Here is a 13035-nt window from a genome sequence, read left to right as displayed (position 1 = left end):
CAAATTTCTGGTCAATGATGACTGGACGCATCCGGACTCCGGACGGGATGTCTATCATGGAAGATAGAGTTGCTAAAGAATCTGCGAAACTGTTGTTCTCTCTTAGTAGATGAGCAAAATTTAGCTTCTCAAACCGAGGAATTAACAAGTCCAAGGTCCGGTGACACATCATCATCTTTTCTTCTTTGACTTTCCAGTCTCCTTTTGCTTGAGACACAACAAGGTTCGAGTCCCCGATGACGTCCAACCGTCTTGCCCCTAGTTCCAGGGCTACTTCTAGACCGGCAATGCATGCCTCATATTCTGCTTCATTGTTCGAGACTTTGAATCGGAGTTTGAATGCTAGAGGGATACGGGAATTGTCGGGTGCTATCAGTAACACCCCTATTCCATACCCGTACTGGTTTGACGCTCCGTCAAAGTACATCGTCCAAGTTTCATCGTCGATATGAAAAATGGCCTTATCTGGGAATAAGTACTCAACTGCTTCGCCCCCTTCAACTGGATGGTCGGCTAAGAATTCTGTTACTGCTCTTCCTTTGACTGACTTGCGCGTCACATATTTCAGATCGAATTCGGAAAGCAACAGCAACCAACGAGCTAGCCTACCTATAAGCGCCGGTTTCTCGAAAAGATATTTGATGGGATCGAGTCGTGAAACCAACATTACGGAGTGAGCTAACAGGTAGTGCCGCAGCTTCCTGGTAGCCCATACCAAAGCTAAGCAAGCCTTCTCCAACGGTGTGTAGCGAGTCTCATACTCTAGCATCTTCTTGCTCAGATAGTAGATGGCTCTCTCCACTTTGTCCTCTGATTCTTGCGCGAGCATGCAGCCCATTGTGGTCTCGGTTACCGAAAGATACAATATCAATGGCCTCCCTAGCTCTGGTGGTGACAACACGGGCGAGTTCTGTAAGTATTCTTTGATCTGTTCAAAAGCAGCTTGGCATCGGCCGTCCCATTGGGATTTCTTTCCTTTCTTCAGGAGACCAAAAAGTGGTTCACAAGTCAAGGTTAATTTTGAGATAAACCGTCTTATGAATTGCACTTTACCCAGAAAGCCTCGCACCTCCTTTTCAGTCCTTGGTGGTGGCATTTCTAGGATGGCCTTGATTTTGGAAGGGTCGACTTCGATACCTCTCTGTGTAATAAGAAACCCCAGCATTTTCCCTGCTGTAACACCAAACGTACACTTCTGAGGATTCAAACGCAACTGGAATTCTCTAATCCTTTGAAAGAACTTTTGCAAGGCGGTGTAGTGGCCCTCTCTTTCTTTGGACTTGACAATCATGTCGTCCACGTACACCTCAACCTCTTTGTGGATCATGTCATGCAATATTGTGGTCGCGGCCCGTTGATATGTAGCTCCAGCATTCTTCAACCCAAACGGCATCACTCTGTAGCAGTATGTCCTCCACGGGGTGGTGAAAGTAGTCTTTTCCCGATCTTCAGGTGCCATCACTATCTGATTGTAACCTGAGAAGCCATCCATAAACGAAAGCAAAGCATGCCCTGCCGTGAAATCCACCAACTCATCAATATGTGGCAAGGGGAAGTCATCATTTGGACTAGCTCTGTTCAAATCCCTGAAATCCACGCATACTCGGATTCTGCCATCTTTGTTCGGCACTGGAACAATGTTGGCCAACCAAGTCGGGTATTCGGATACCAGCAGGAAGCCTGCATCGATTTACTTGGTGACCTCTTCCTTAATCTTGATGGCCCAGTCTGGACGAATCCTTCTGAGTTTCTGTTTGACAGGTCGGGCCTCGGGGTCAAGAGGGATCCGGTGCTGTACAATCTCAAGATCGATTCCAGGCATGTCTTCGTAGGACCACGCGAAAACATCTTTGAAATCTTTTAATAAAGCGACTAAGCGCTCGCGTTCCTTCGAAGACAACGTGGACCTGATCTGGACCAGCCGCGGGTCCTTCTCAGTACCAATATTCACAGTAGTGATTTCATCAACTAAAGGTTTAACAAATCTTTCCTGCTCTTGATCAATTAATCGTTGCAAAACCAAAGAAATTTCTCCCTCGTCGTTTTCGTCAAAATTTTGAAAGTCCTGATTTAAGCAATATATCAAAGGCACAGAAAAGTACTCGGAAACCACATCCACATTATTCTCATTAAGTACTTCCAAACCGTCCGATTCTTTTATTATAACAGACTCAAAGGAGAAAGAAAAAGACGACCTAGACAGGACTGTGGCATCCAGGTTATCAGCCCCAGGAATACCAGACTCAGACTCAGTCGAGTTGGAACCTGATTCCGACTCACAAGACTCGGTGGAATCAGATTCCGGCTCATTACCTGACCCGGCGCTGTTTGACAAAAATCCCTCTTCGTATTGCCAAACGAGAGAGGGTGTGATGGATGCATCCAAAATAGTTGATGGTAGGCCCGCAGCCATTTCATTCCCAATCATGGACACCGAGAAGTTATCCCCCAAGCACTTCTGTTCAATCGGAGGATCTGAAAGTAGACATGCCAGTGCTACCCCCATTTCAAGTTTGGTGTCCTCTGACTCCATTTCCCCACTATGCTTAGCCTCGACTGTCGGGTCTGTCTGCTCTTCGGCAACATCGTCCCCAGATAATTGTAGGTCAAAGAAAATCTCGAATCCCGGTACGCGCTTCCTCTCCGCGTTCAGCCACAGCTCTGGAAAACCACAGAATGGAAAATCTTCCCCCTCCCGGACGAAGCGTCCGTTTAGGGTACCCTGGATGGGCTGGTGCATCAACTCAAAAGGCTTTCCCATCTGTTTTGTTCTGGCTCTTCTAGCCATTTCCTTTCCTTTCCTTACCCAATCCTCTTTGGTGGGCAGATAACCCAAGCCAAAGGTATGAGGGTTATGTGGCACTTCGGCCAATGCTGCGACGCCCTTCTGGCCGCTCCTTCCTAACCCCATCCCGGGGATGTGTTGGAGTTTGTTCATGAGGTATACCGCTTGAGCACTAACATATATCCCCTCGTTAGCAGCCATGATGTTTTGTACAACCCGAGCCTCAGCAAGGGTGAAACCTGATATAAACACGTCCTCCATGCCGTGCTCAATTTCTAAGGTTGGTGTAGATACCTCTGGAGGTGGGTGGATCGATGAATTTCTGAAAACAATGGCTACTCCCTTTTCATAGGGGTATTTCACCATCTGATGCAGAGTGGACGAGACGGCCTTCACTCGATGCAGCCACGGCCTCCCCAAAAGCAGGTTGAAAGTTGCCGGAACTTCTAGGACATGGAAATCTATCTCATGCTGTCCTGGCCCAACTTTAGTCTGAATTTTCACCGTCCCCATGACCTCTCTACTTGTGTTATCGTATGCCTGAATTACTTGGGCTGTTGGTAAAAAGTCCGCAGTTTTCAAGTCGATCGCATACGCTGTCCTTGCCGGGTAGACGTTGATGGCGGATCCGGTATCAACAAGAACCACCGGTATCCATTTATTCTTACACTCCACAGAGATGTAGAGTGGTTTGTTATGGTTTGCCCCCTCAAGTGGCAGTTCCTTGTCGGAGAAAGTCAGCGTCGGGGTAGCCCCTCCTGGAAAAACTAATCCTACTAGCTGTTCTGGCGTAGTTTCTATCGAAAGCTTTGCCTTGTCCATGGCTGATAGGACAACCTGTTTGTGCACTCGTGATACCATAAGCAGTCCCCAGATAGAGATGTCTGCTTGTATCTTTTTTAACTGTTTGAGCACAGCCTCCTCTTCAAGTTGTTTTTCTTTCTGCTTCTCTGCCTCCTTATCTTTCCCAGACGCCTCTGGCTGATCTAGATGTGGGGGCTTGAAATACCGCCCACTCCTAGTCATATGATCGACTTCGCCGATGTACCAGGTATCATCTGGTTGGTTATTCCCCCAATCCTCATCCGTGTGGGCAAGACATAAATCTTCATCTTCCCACCACATTCCATCAGCAGTCGACAGACACCTGTCTGGCTCTGGTATGATTGTTCTCGTACTCGCGGTACCTTCCATCCCTATGCTCGCAACATTCTCTGTTCCTGTGCACACAGCAGTTTCAGTCCCCACATAGGCCTTTGCCTTTCTGATTCTCGCGGGATCTTCAAATCTTTCCTGTTCCGACCGTATCAACACAGCTGGCTGCTCAATAATTCTTGTATTCAGAATGCTCCAATCCCGAGCGAAATTCTTGACGTTGGCGTTCTCCGGCGATGTATTCTATTCTCCGACTCTCGACTGTCACCGATATTCGTGCCCCTACTGGACCCTGTCCTGGTTGGAACTCTTCCACCACATTCGGTTGATCATCCAACCACCCAGTAGCCTCTGCTAATTCCTCATAATCAAACCAGTTGACTGCTGTGCCCCCTGGATCTTGGTCACTGTAAAACTGGAGATTGGCAAGGTCCTCTTCCACAACCCTTAAATCATCTGTTCCTTGTCCCAGACTATCCCCTTGGATCACACATAGTTCTCCCCGTGTTGGCAATTCCACATCTGGCCCATCCTGGCCTATTGATGAAATGTAGTCACCCGGACTATATGTCTTCTCAACACGACTCCTAGATTCTGCAGACTCTGACTCAACAACCTTCTTCTCCTTTGGGATCTCCTCTCTCCTGTTCTCGATAGTCACCACCGTTGGCTTAGGTCGGGTCATGGAGATGTCCATCATGCACAAGTTGGTGCAGTCGGGAAGGAATACCTCCGGCTTAGGCAGGTGGGAAGGAGTAATATAGATGCTAGGATCGTAAGGCACGACCCCAGTTTGGATGAAGTTGATCCTTTTAGGCGGTGGAGCTTGGTTATGTGTGGGGAGAGGGTTTGTTGTAACATGGGGTTTCTCAGGAGGCAGAATCACCCCGTTATCGATGAGATCTTGAATCTCATGACGTAATCGGAAGCACAGATCGGTGTCATGACCGTGCTGTTGGTGAAATACACAATATTTGGCTGGGTTGTGGGTAGGGGGAAGTCTTTCTGGTAAGGGTCGCGGTTCTAAGGGCTTCAAATGCCCTTTTCTGATTAAAACCCCCAGAGCTTTGGATAGGGGCATATACAGTGGAGCGAAGGTTCTTGTGTTTTTGGGTGGGTATTTGGCTGTTTGGGTATGGCTTCCAGACGTGCCGAAGAATGGTGCAGCTGCCATGGTTCTTGGAGGGGGGTTGGTGGTGACCATGCTCACTTCGGAGGCTCTTGTAGTTGTAGTACCGCTCAGGCCTGCATTAGTGTTGTGGTTGAAAGTTCTTCGGGGTTGCTCCCGGTCATTATCAATTAAGCCTTGCTTTAAGGCATCCTCAATCTGCATCCCCATTTCATGTAGATCAGAAAAGGTAGGGAAGGGGAGTACAATCATCTTTTGCATCAACTTCGGCTGAAGATTGCATACAATCATCCAAATCTGGTCTTTGTCTGTAGGCCTTAAGGTCATCATCGAAGCATTGGCCCTCCATCTGGTCACGAATTCTGAGAAACTCTCTTTAGGCTCTTGCCTTGTTGTCTCAAGATCACGAGTTGTAATCTCGATTTGTGTATTGTATGAGTATTGCGTAATGAAGGCCTCGGCCATCTCGTCCCAGTTTCTCTTGACATCATCTTCTAATTTGGCATACCATATGGCCGCCACACCTGACAGGGTTCGGCTGAATAGAGACAGCTTCTGAAGTCTGCTGAGGCCCATTGGCCTTAAGATGTCTGAAAACAGTCTCAGGTGCACCATGGGGTCCCCGAACCCATCAAATCGATCAATGTGCAGCATTTTGAATCTGTCAGGCAGTGTCACAACTGCGTCGGTATATCCATCTTCGATGTCAGGGATGGTCTTGACTCCTTGGGATCTCTTGAACAGCTTTTCAAGCTTGCTTAACTTCAATGATGTGGGGTCTGTCTCAAACTCAAAGGGAGAGTCCGGTAGGTTGGTGGGTGTTTTGGATAACTGGGGTTGGATTTGGGGTAGGATCGGGGGTAGAGGTGGTCCCGTGGGAATGTCCGTATCATTCTGAACATTAGCTGTCTCCCCGGGGGTTGGAATTCCTGGCGGGGGAGGAGCTTGCTGCGAAGTAGATGCTCCGGTTTGCTGCTGTAACCTCACGATTAACTCTGCTTGTTCATTCATAACCGTAGCCTGCTGCTTGGCGAACTCTGCCTATCGGACAGCATCCTGCTGCATCATTTTCATACTCTCTTGGAGCTGGCGCACCATCTCCTCTAAATTGGCCATACTGTTCTGCTCTGACTGAATTATCGGTATATGTTCCCTTTCTGTGGGAGAAGCAAAATCCTGATCCCTACTGTACACAGGTGGGGTAGACGAAGCCCTCTGTACTGACTGTTGAACTGATGTCCTCTGCCTAGCTGTCCTCCATCTAGTAACCGGGGGTAGAGAGTGGTACACTGGTTGTTCGTCTACCAGATCCTTAGATCGATAGAGTCGACGACCTCTAATCCAGAGTGCTTGGGGAATATCTACTAGGTCAGAAGCAATTGTGCTCGACTACCTAGTAAAAAGATAAATAAAGCATATAAATAAACAGACAATTGGACAGCGTAACAACGTAAAATAAACACAACACACAGCTGGGTATCGCAACAAACTGCCAACAAGCTGAATGTACTGTTCCTTAATCACTGATCACTGTTTCCAAATCGTTGCCCCTAAGTCTGAATCTGATACCCGTAGATGACTGATTCCCAAAAACACTGATGCCCGCAGGCCTGACACTCAGACTTGCGAACTGGTATGTGTGTTCCCTGCATAGATACACTCTAAAAACAAGTAGCAAGTAAAAGAGAGCCAAAACACCCCTAAGTTGGGGTAGGGTTTCCCTGTCTTATTTTTGTCAGGAGCTAGGGTTTCACTATGCACGCAGCAGTTTTCAAACAACCTAACATCGGGTAAGCAACCTGTCCTAGTTTGGAATAGTCACTATGGATTTCGATATGCACTAGGTCGAATGGTCGAAAAGGGTGCCCAAGTATAACTGGGGTTTGTGTTCCCATACTGTCAGAGCCCACAACCGGTCTACCTTATGGCATGCTTTGACAAAGTCAAGCCTCCGGCAAACTGTTTAGGAATGGCAGATGGCAAACACGGTGTCCTAGGCGCACAAATGCACATGCAATGCAAAGAGACACATAAATGAAATCAAAACAGGATATCACGAGTTCGAGTCAAGCTCTCTAAATCCCCAGCAGAGTCGCCAGAAACTATAGACGCGCCCACGGGCCTCATGCTACAATTCGGACTCAATTGGTGTCACGGTCCTGTATCTAATCTCGCAGAGTGCAATGCAAGACCGATGAATCATCAAAGAGTCCAAATCTGGCAAATCATTTTTGAAAATAGATTTTTTTTGAAAGAAGTGCCAAACATGGACTGCTTTGCCAGATACAGAGTCGCCACCTAAATATTTTATTTTGGGAAATTTAGGAAACCCTGACTCGTTTGCCTAAGGTCACGTGTCCATCATCACCAAAGTTGCCTCGGCTCGGGAACTTGGGTACGATTCGGGAAGGTCAGCTTATGAGCACCCCCTCTCGCCCGATTCGAAGATCGGCCTCTACTAACCATGATATCCATTTTTGAAAACATTATGTGTTCTTATTCCGGTTATTAGCCTAGAATTACTATGTTATGCGCACAGCAAACAAGTATAGACCAAATCACCTAAATTGGAACAAAACATTTCATGCTTGTTTTGAAAATGGTTTGCTACTCAAAAGTAGGCTAAAAATGTAGATTTCGCCACCCTCAGGTGGGCTTTAGAAAAGATGATTTTGCCACTATCTAGTGGGCTTAAAACTCACAGTTTTAATGCGTTATCCCAATTTAGTTAATTCAACCTCCATCCACAGGCATTCAAGCAGTTATATCATATAAGCAGCTAGCCTCATGGTAATCATGCTATTATGGCAACAATAACACGCAAGCGGTATGCTAAAGCATAAATGCTTACCGAGTACTCCAAGCGAGAACAGAAGCTAGTTGGTAATCATGTGCATGATCCTAGTTCATGTTGAGATGGCTAATGCAACACATGCAAGATGCAACTACAATAGGCTCAGCTATCCTAAAGATGGCATGTGAAAATGCTGCAACTAACAGGTATTCAACTTGGAATTGAAATACAAGTGCAGTTTGTATGATGTACCGAGCCCGGTGCATGTAAGACGAATGAATGGAGGCAAACATGCTATCATACTATATGCTAATTGAAGCATGCCCTAGACTAACCATCGAAAGATAGTAAATAAAAGGGAAGAAAGACGTGGGGTTGGGAGACATACACACACTCACGCACACTTATTACACAATTGCCCTCACTCGGAGGGTCTGAATAAATATTACAGTCCGAATAAATAATACTAAATTAATTATTACAGAATTTCTAATTAATTAACAAATTAAATGCAGAAAGAAGGTGGCCACAGCCCCGCCTTGGGATGTGTGAATGATGCATGCTTGGCTCATCTCGCCCGAAAACTCGCTGCCATAGCACTGTTGCCTCTGTTTACACTGCCTTGCCCCTTTAAAAATTCTGAAAGTCCCCAGAACTGCTCCTTGAGCATTGTGGAATGTTACCGGCCAAGAGAATATACTATCGGCCATAGGAATACTCTCATCGGCTAAATATTGTGCTCTCGGCCAAAAATTCTTTGCCGGTCGGCACTCAACATTGCCGGCCGGCCGGCCAAATATTCCTACTGAAACCTGCAGTTGACAACAGCAAAGGGCAAGCAGTGTATGGCATGGAATTTTCAAGCAAATGTATGCATGGACACACTCCCTATCATGTTATGGACTCAAGGGAGCGTGGCCCTCGACCCTCGGGGCATCAATTGCGCATTTCGATGCATGATGGCCCAAAAGGCCAAGTATGCAATTTCAATGTAAAATGAAATGCACACAAAACATACAAAGGGGCCCTAACCTCCATCATGTTTGATCAAGAGGGATGGGATGCAAACATACAAGCAAGACTAATGCAACATGAGCATGTCATATTATGCAAACCGTGAACTATTCAACAAGCATGCAACAATGTCATGTGACCAAGGATGCCTCAAAACAGTCCCTAAGCATGCCATAACAATGCCAAAACCATGCTTAAACACAAGCAATACATGCTAGAATGAAAGGGTAAAATGTCAAGCAAAGTAGGCCAATAAGCATGATTTACACTACAAGTGCAAGAAGCAAATGAGGGATGTTCTAACCAACCCAAAACAGAGCTAAAGCATGGCAAAACATGGACAAAATCTTCTTAGAGCTAAGCCAAAATATGCCAGAATGATGGTCTAAACACATGATACACATTAAGGCTAGAGAGAGGATTGCACTACAAGTACATGGAGCATGCAAGAGGTGTCTGAACCAATGCAAAACAGAGTTATGACATGCCAAAATACTACCAAAAACATGCTGAAGAGGAGCCAAATCATGCTTGAGAAACATGTCACTTTGGTGAGCCTCAAGTAGGATTACACTACAAGTATTAGAAGCATGCAAGGGGTGACCAAACCAAGCAAAAACAGAGTCAAGGCAGGTCTAAAAAGACACAAAAACATGCTCAAACAAGGGCTCAAGAAGATGGAAACACATGCTCATTTGGTGAGCCATTAACACAAACCGACAAAAGCAAGGGAGGGGGTACAACCCCCACCCATTTGGGACCTCAAAACCACATCCCCACCACTGAAATTCCTCTAGAATTCAGTGGTTAAAAGGCTAAGAAAAGACCAGCTCGGAGGTCAACAAAAGTGGCCGAAAACAAGGCAAAACAAAGCTCAAAAGGGGGTAGATCACCCCAACACCAAAATGACCTCAAACAAACATGTTAGGGACTTAAAAACAAGACTTTTTTTAGTTGAGAGCTAAGTCTAAAACAGCATGCAAATATGGAAAAACAAGCTATGAAAACAAGGCTTAAAAGAGGTAAAAAAGCTCACCCTTGAAGCACAGCAGCAAATCAGCAACTTTTGGACCAAAAAAAGGTTTCAAATTACCCCAAATATCACCTCCAAGGACCTCAGCTCAATAAAGGGAGTAGAGAACTAGGTGTTTGTGTGCAAAAGTGCAAAGAAAATGCACTTTTGAGCACAAACAAGCCCTAAACCTTAGAGAGAGAGGCAGAAAATGTAGAGAGAGAGAGAGAGAGAGAGAGATTTTTTGCTCAAAGTTATATCTCCTCCTCTTTTCTTTTTTGTTTTTTTTTGTTTTTTTGAGAGAGCTTGATTGATATAGATATATATCAATCTGCAGCTCCTCAGAACACCCACGTCCAGGTATGGGCTGGGGTATGGCCTAGAATGACAGCTGCGCCAGCTGTCTACAGAGATATCTGTTGAAAACCACACTTGGCCGACCGGCCATCAAAGTGACCGACCGGCAGTCAAACTGGCCGGCCGGCCATCACATTTGGCCGATTGAAAATCAAGGTGGCCGGTGGGCAGGAGGCTTGGTCGACAGGCCATCCCCTTCCCTCAGGAACACATCCACAAGCTTTTGGTGCAAAACCAGACACAAAACAGTCGAGCCGAGAGATCCTGAGGCAAGGCGCGTAGCCGAGGCCTCCGGGAACTCAAGACGAACACAAACAAGGATGATCACCGAGTGTTCAAACGGTGACGTCCAAGTCTTGAGGACGGTAAAAAATGGGGTGTCTACAGGTGGCTATACAAAGCATGGCACATGTGACCCAAGCAACCAAAATCAGACCTCAAGCATAGTAAAACAAAGCTAAAAGCTTCCAAAGTTAAGCCAAAACATGTAAGCATGGTGGTCTAAACACAAGGTGTATGTTAAGGCAAATGAGGGGATTGCAAAGCAAGTATATGAAGCATGTGAGAGCCAACTAAACCCACCCAAAATAGAGTCATGGAATGCTAAAACAACACCAAAACCCCACTGAAATGAGGTCAACATACGCTAAGAAGACATGCTCAAGTATGAAGCATACAAGACTAGTTTGCAAAATTTACACTACAAGTGTATAGATCATGCATGGAATGACCAAGATAGGCAAGAACAGTGGTTTATCACAGCAAAATAACCACAAATATCAGCTAAGACATGGCCAACACAAACTTAACAAAGGTGCTCACATATGAGGCAAATATGACAAGTATTGAAGACAACAAGGAGAGGGCCCTCTCCTTCTTAGGACCTCAAAACACCATCCCCACCATTGAAATCCCTAGATTTCAGTGGTGAGAAGGCCAATACAAGGTGGTCCTGGAGTTCAAAAAAAAAAGCACAAAAATGGGGCCAAACAAGGCCTAAGAGGGGGTAAACAACCCCAAATTCAAAAGTAACCTTAAACAAACATCTCAAACATGAAAATATAGAACTTTTTTCAGTTGGACACTACGCTTAAAATAGTGTGCAAGTATTGCTAAAAGCTTAAGCAAAAATGGAGAATAAAAGAGTAGTTTCTCACCCTTGAAGAACACTTCAAGAACACCAACTCCAGCACCTCATTTTGATTAAAACCAACTCAAAAACTCTAAAATCAACCTTCTAGTGCCTTAGCAACCAAGGATAGTGTATTACTAGGTGTTTGTGTACAATAGTATGAACAAAACACCCTTTTGAGCACAAATACACACACAAAATCAAAAGAGAGGGAGATATAGAGATAGATAGATATAAAACTCCTAACCCTAAATTTTAGAACCTCTGAGAAGGGAGGAGAGCCTCTCCTCTTATAGAATTTCAAATTCTAAAGCTTCTAAGAGAAGCTAAGCAAGGGACAAATCCCTCCATACACGTGTATGAAGGGGGTTAATAATGGGTGCCAGCTGTGCCAGTTGGCACAAAATATCTGCATAAAGCAGATGAACAGGGTTTAGCCAGCAAAAATGGCCGATTGACCAACACAACGGCCGGCCGACTAAATAAAGTGCCGATATTGGCCGATGGAAGGGAGACAGGGCCGATGGCTTCATGCCTTGGCCGGTGGGTTGAGGGGATGGAAAACAAGCCACCCTCTTCCCTTAGAAGCAAAACACAAGTGTTTGGTTCACAACCAAGCACAAAACAGACAAGTTGAGAGATCTTGAGGCAAGGCACATAGCCGAGACCCCTGAGAACTCAAAACAAACACGAGCATGGATGATCATCGAGTGTTCAAACGATGACGTCCAAGTCTTGAGGACGGTCAAAAATGGGGTATCTACACAAGTGGGAAACATAAGGATAAAAGTTTATGGAATAAGGTTCAAAGAAGGGTGGTTAACCCCTCCACCTTTGGTAGCTTTAAATCACAAGTTTCAGCCCACCAAAAATAGTTCAAAACAATATAGAAAACCAAGAAAAATATAGGAAATAAAGTAGGCAAAAGATGGCGGGAGTTATACTTTTAAAGTGAAGACAGTCTTTTGTTCACAAACCACAAAGTGCACACTCTCAAGGGCTGATATTTTAGCTCAATAATCTCAGCAAGGAGCGTCAAAATATTGGTTTAGTAAGTGTATGTATAGTGTATGTATATTGCAAGTTAGAGATGGAGAGTGCTTAGGAAGCTTTGGGCTCTTTGAGAATTTTTCTAACCTAAAATCAAGAGGGGTGGTCAAGTATATATAGAAACATAGGTTCCTATCTCAGAAATATATGTATTGAACCAGCTAGTGCAGTGCATGCGCATGGGAGGGATGGCTGGCAGCAAATATCTTCCTACAAGGAAACCTAGCTGGCTGGCCATGTAGGGGGATGGCTGGCCACTAAAAAATGGACAGCCGGCCAAGTATTGGCCAGCAAGACTCTGAGTGGTCAGGCTAGAGACAAAAATCTGGTTTTGGTCCAAAGGAAGTGCACGATTTTAGGCTCTGAAACTCAAAACCGAAGCTTCTTGTTGAGGAAATCGAACGTTTGTACAACGTAGTATTTCATCATCGAGTGTTCACCATGAGGCGCCCAAGTCTTATTGGCAGTCAAAAGTGGGGTGTCTACAGTGGTCTGCTTGAGGCTTGACCTTCAAGAAGAGTGGAGCAAGGGGTTGCAATAGATCATTCTAAGACGGTTAAGTCACAATAATAGAGACGAGGCTTTGATACCAATTGTTACTCAGGAA

Source organism: Camellia sinensis, chromosome 2 (assembly GCF_055761805.1).
Source record: "Camellia sinensis isolate YWXY chromosome 2, ASM5576180v1, whole genome shotgun sequence".
Lineage (NCBI taxonomy): Eukaryota > Viridiplantae > Streptophyta > Magnoliopsida > Ericales > Theaceae > Camellia > Camellia sinensis.
This window is presented reverse-complemented; position numbering follows the sequence as displayed.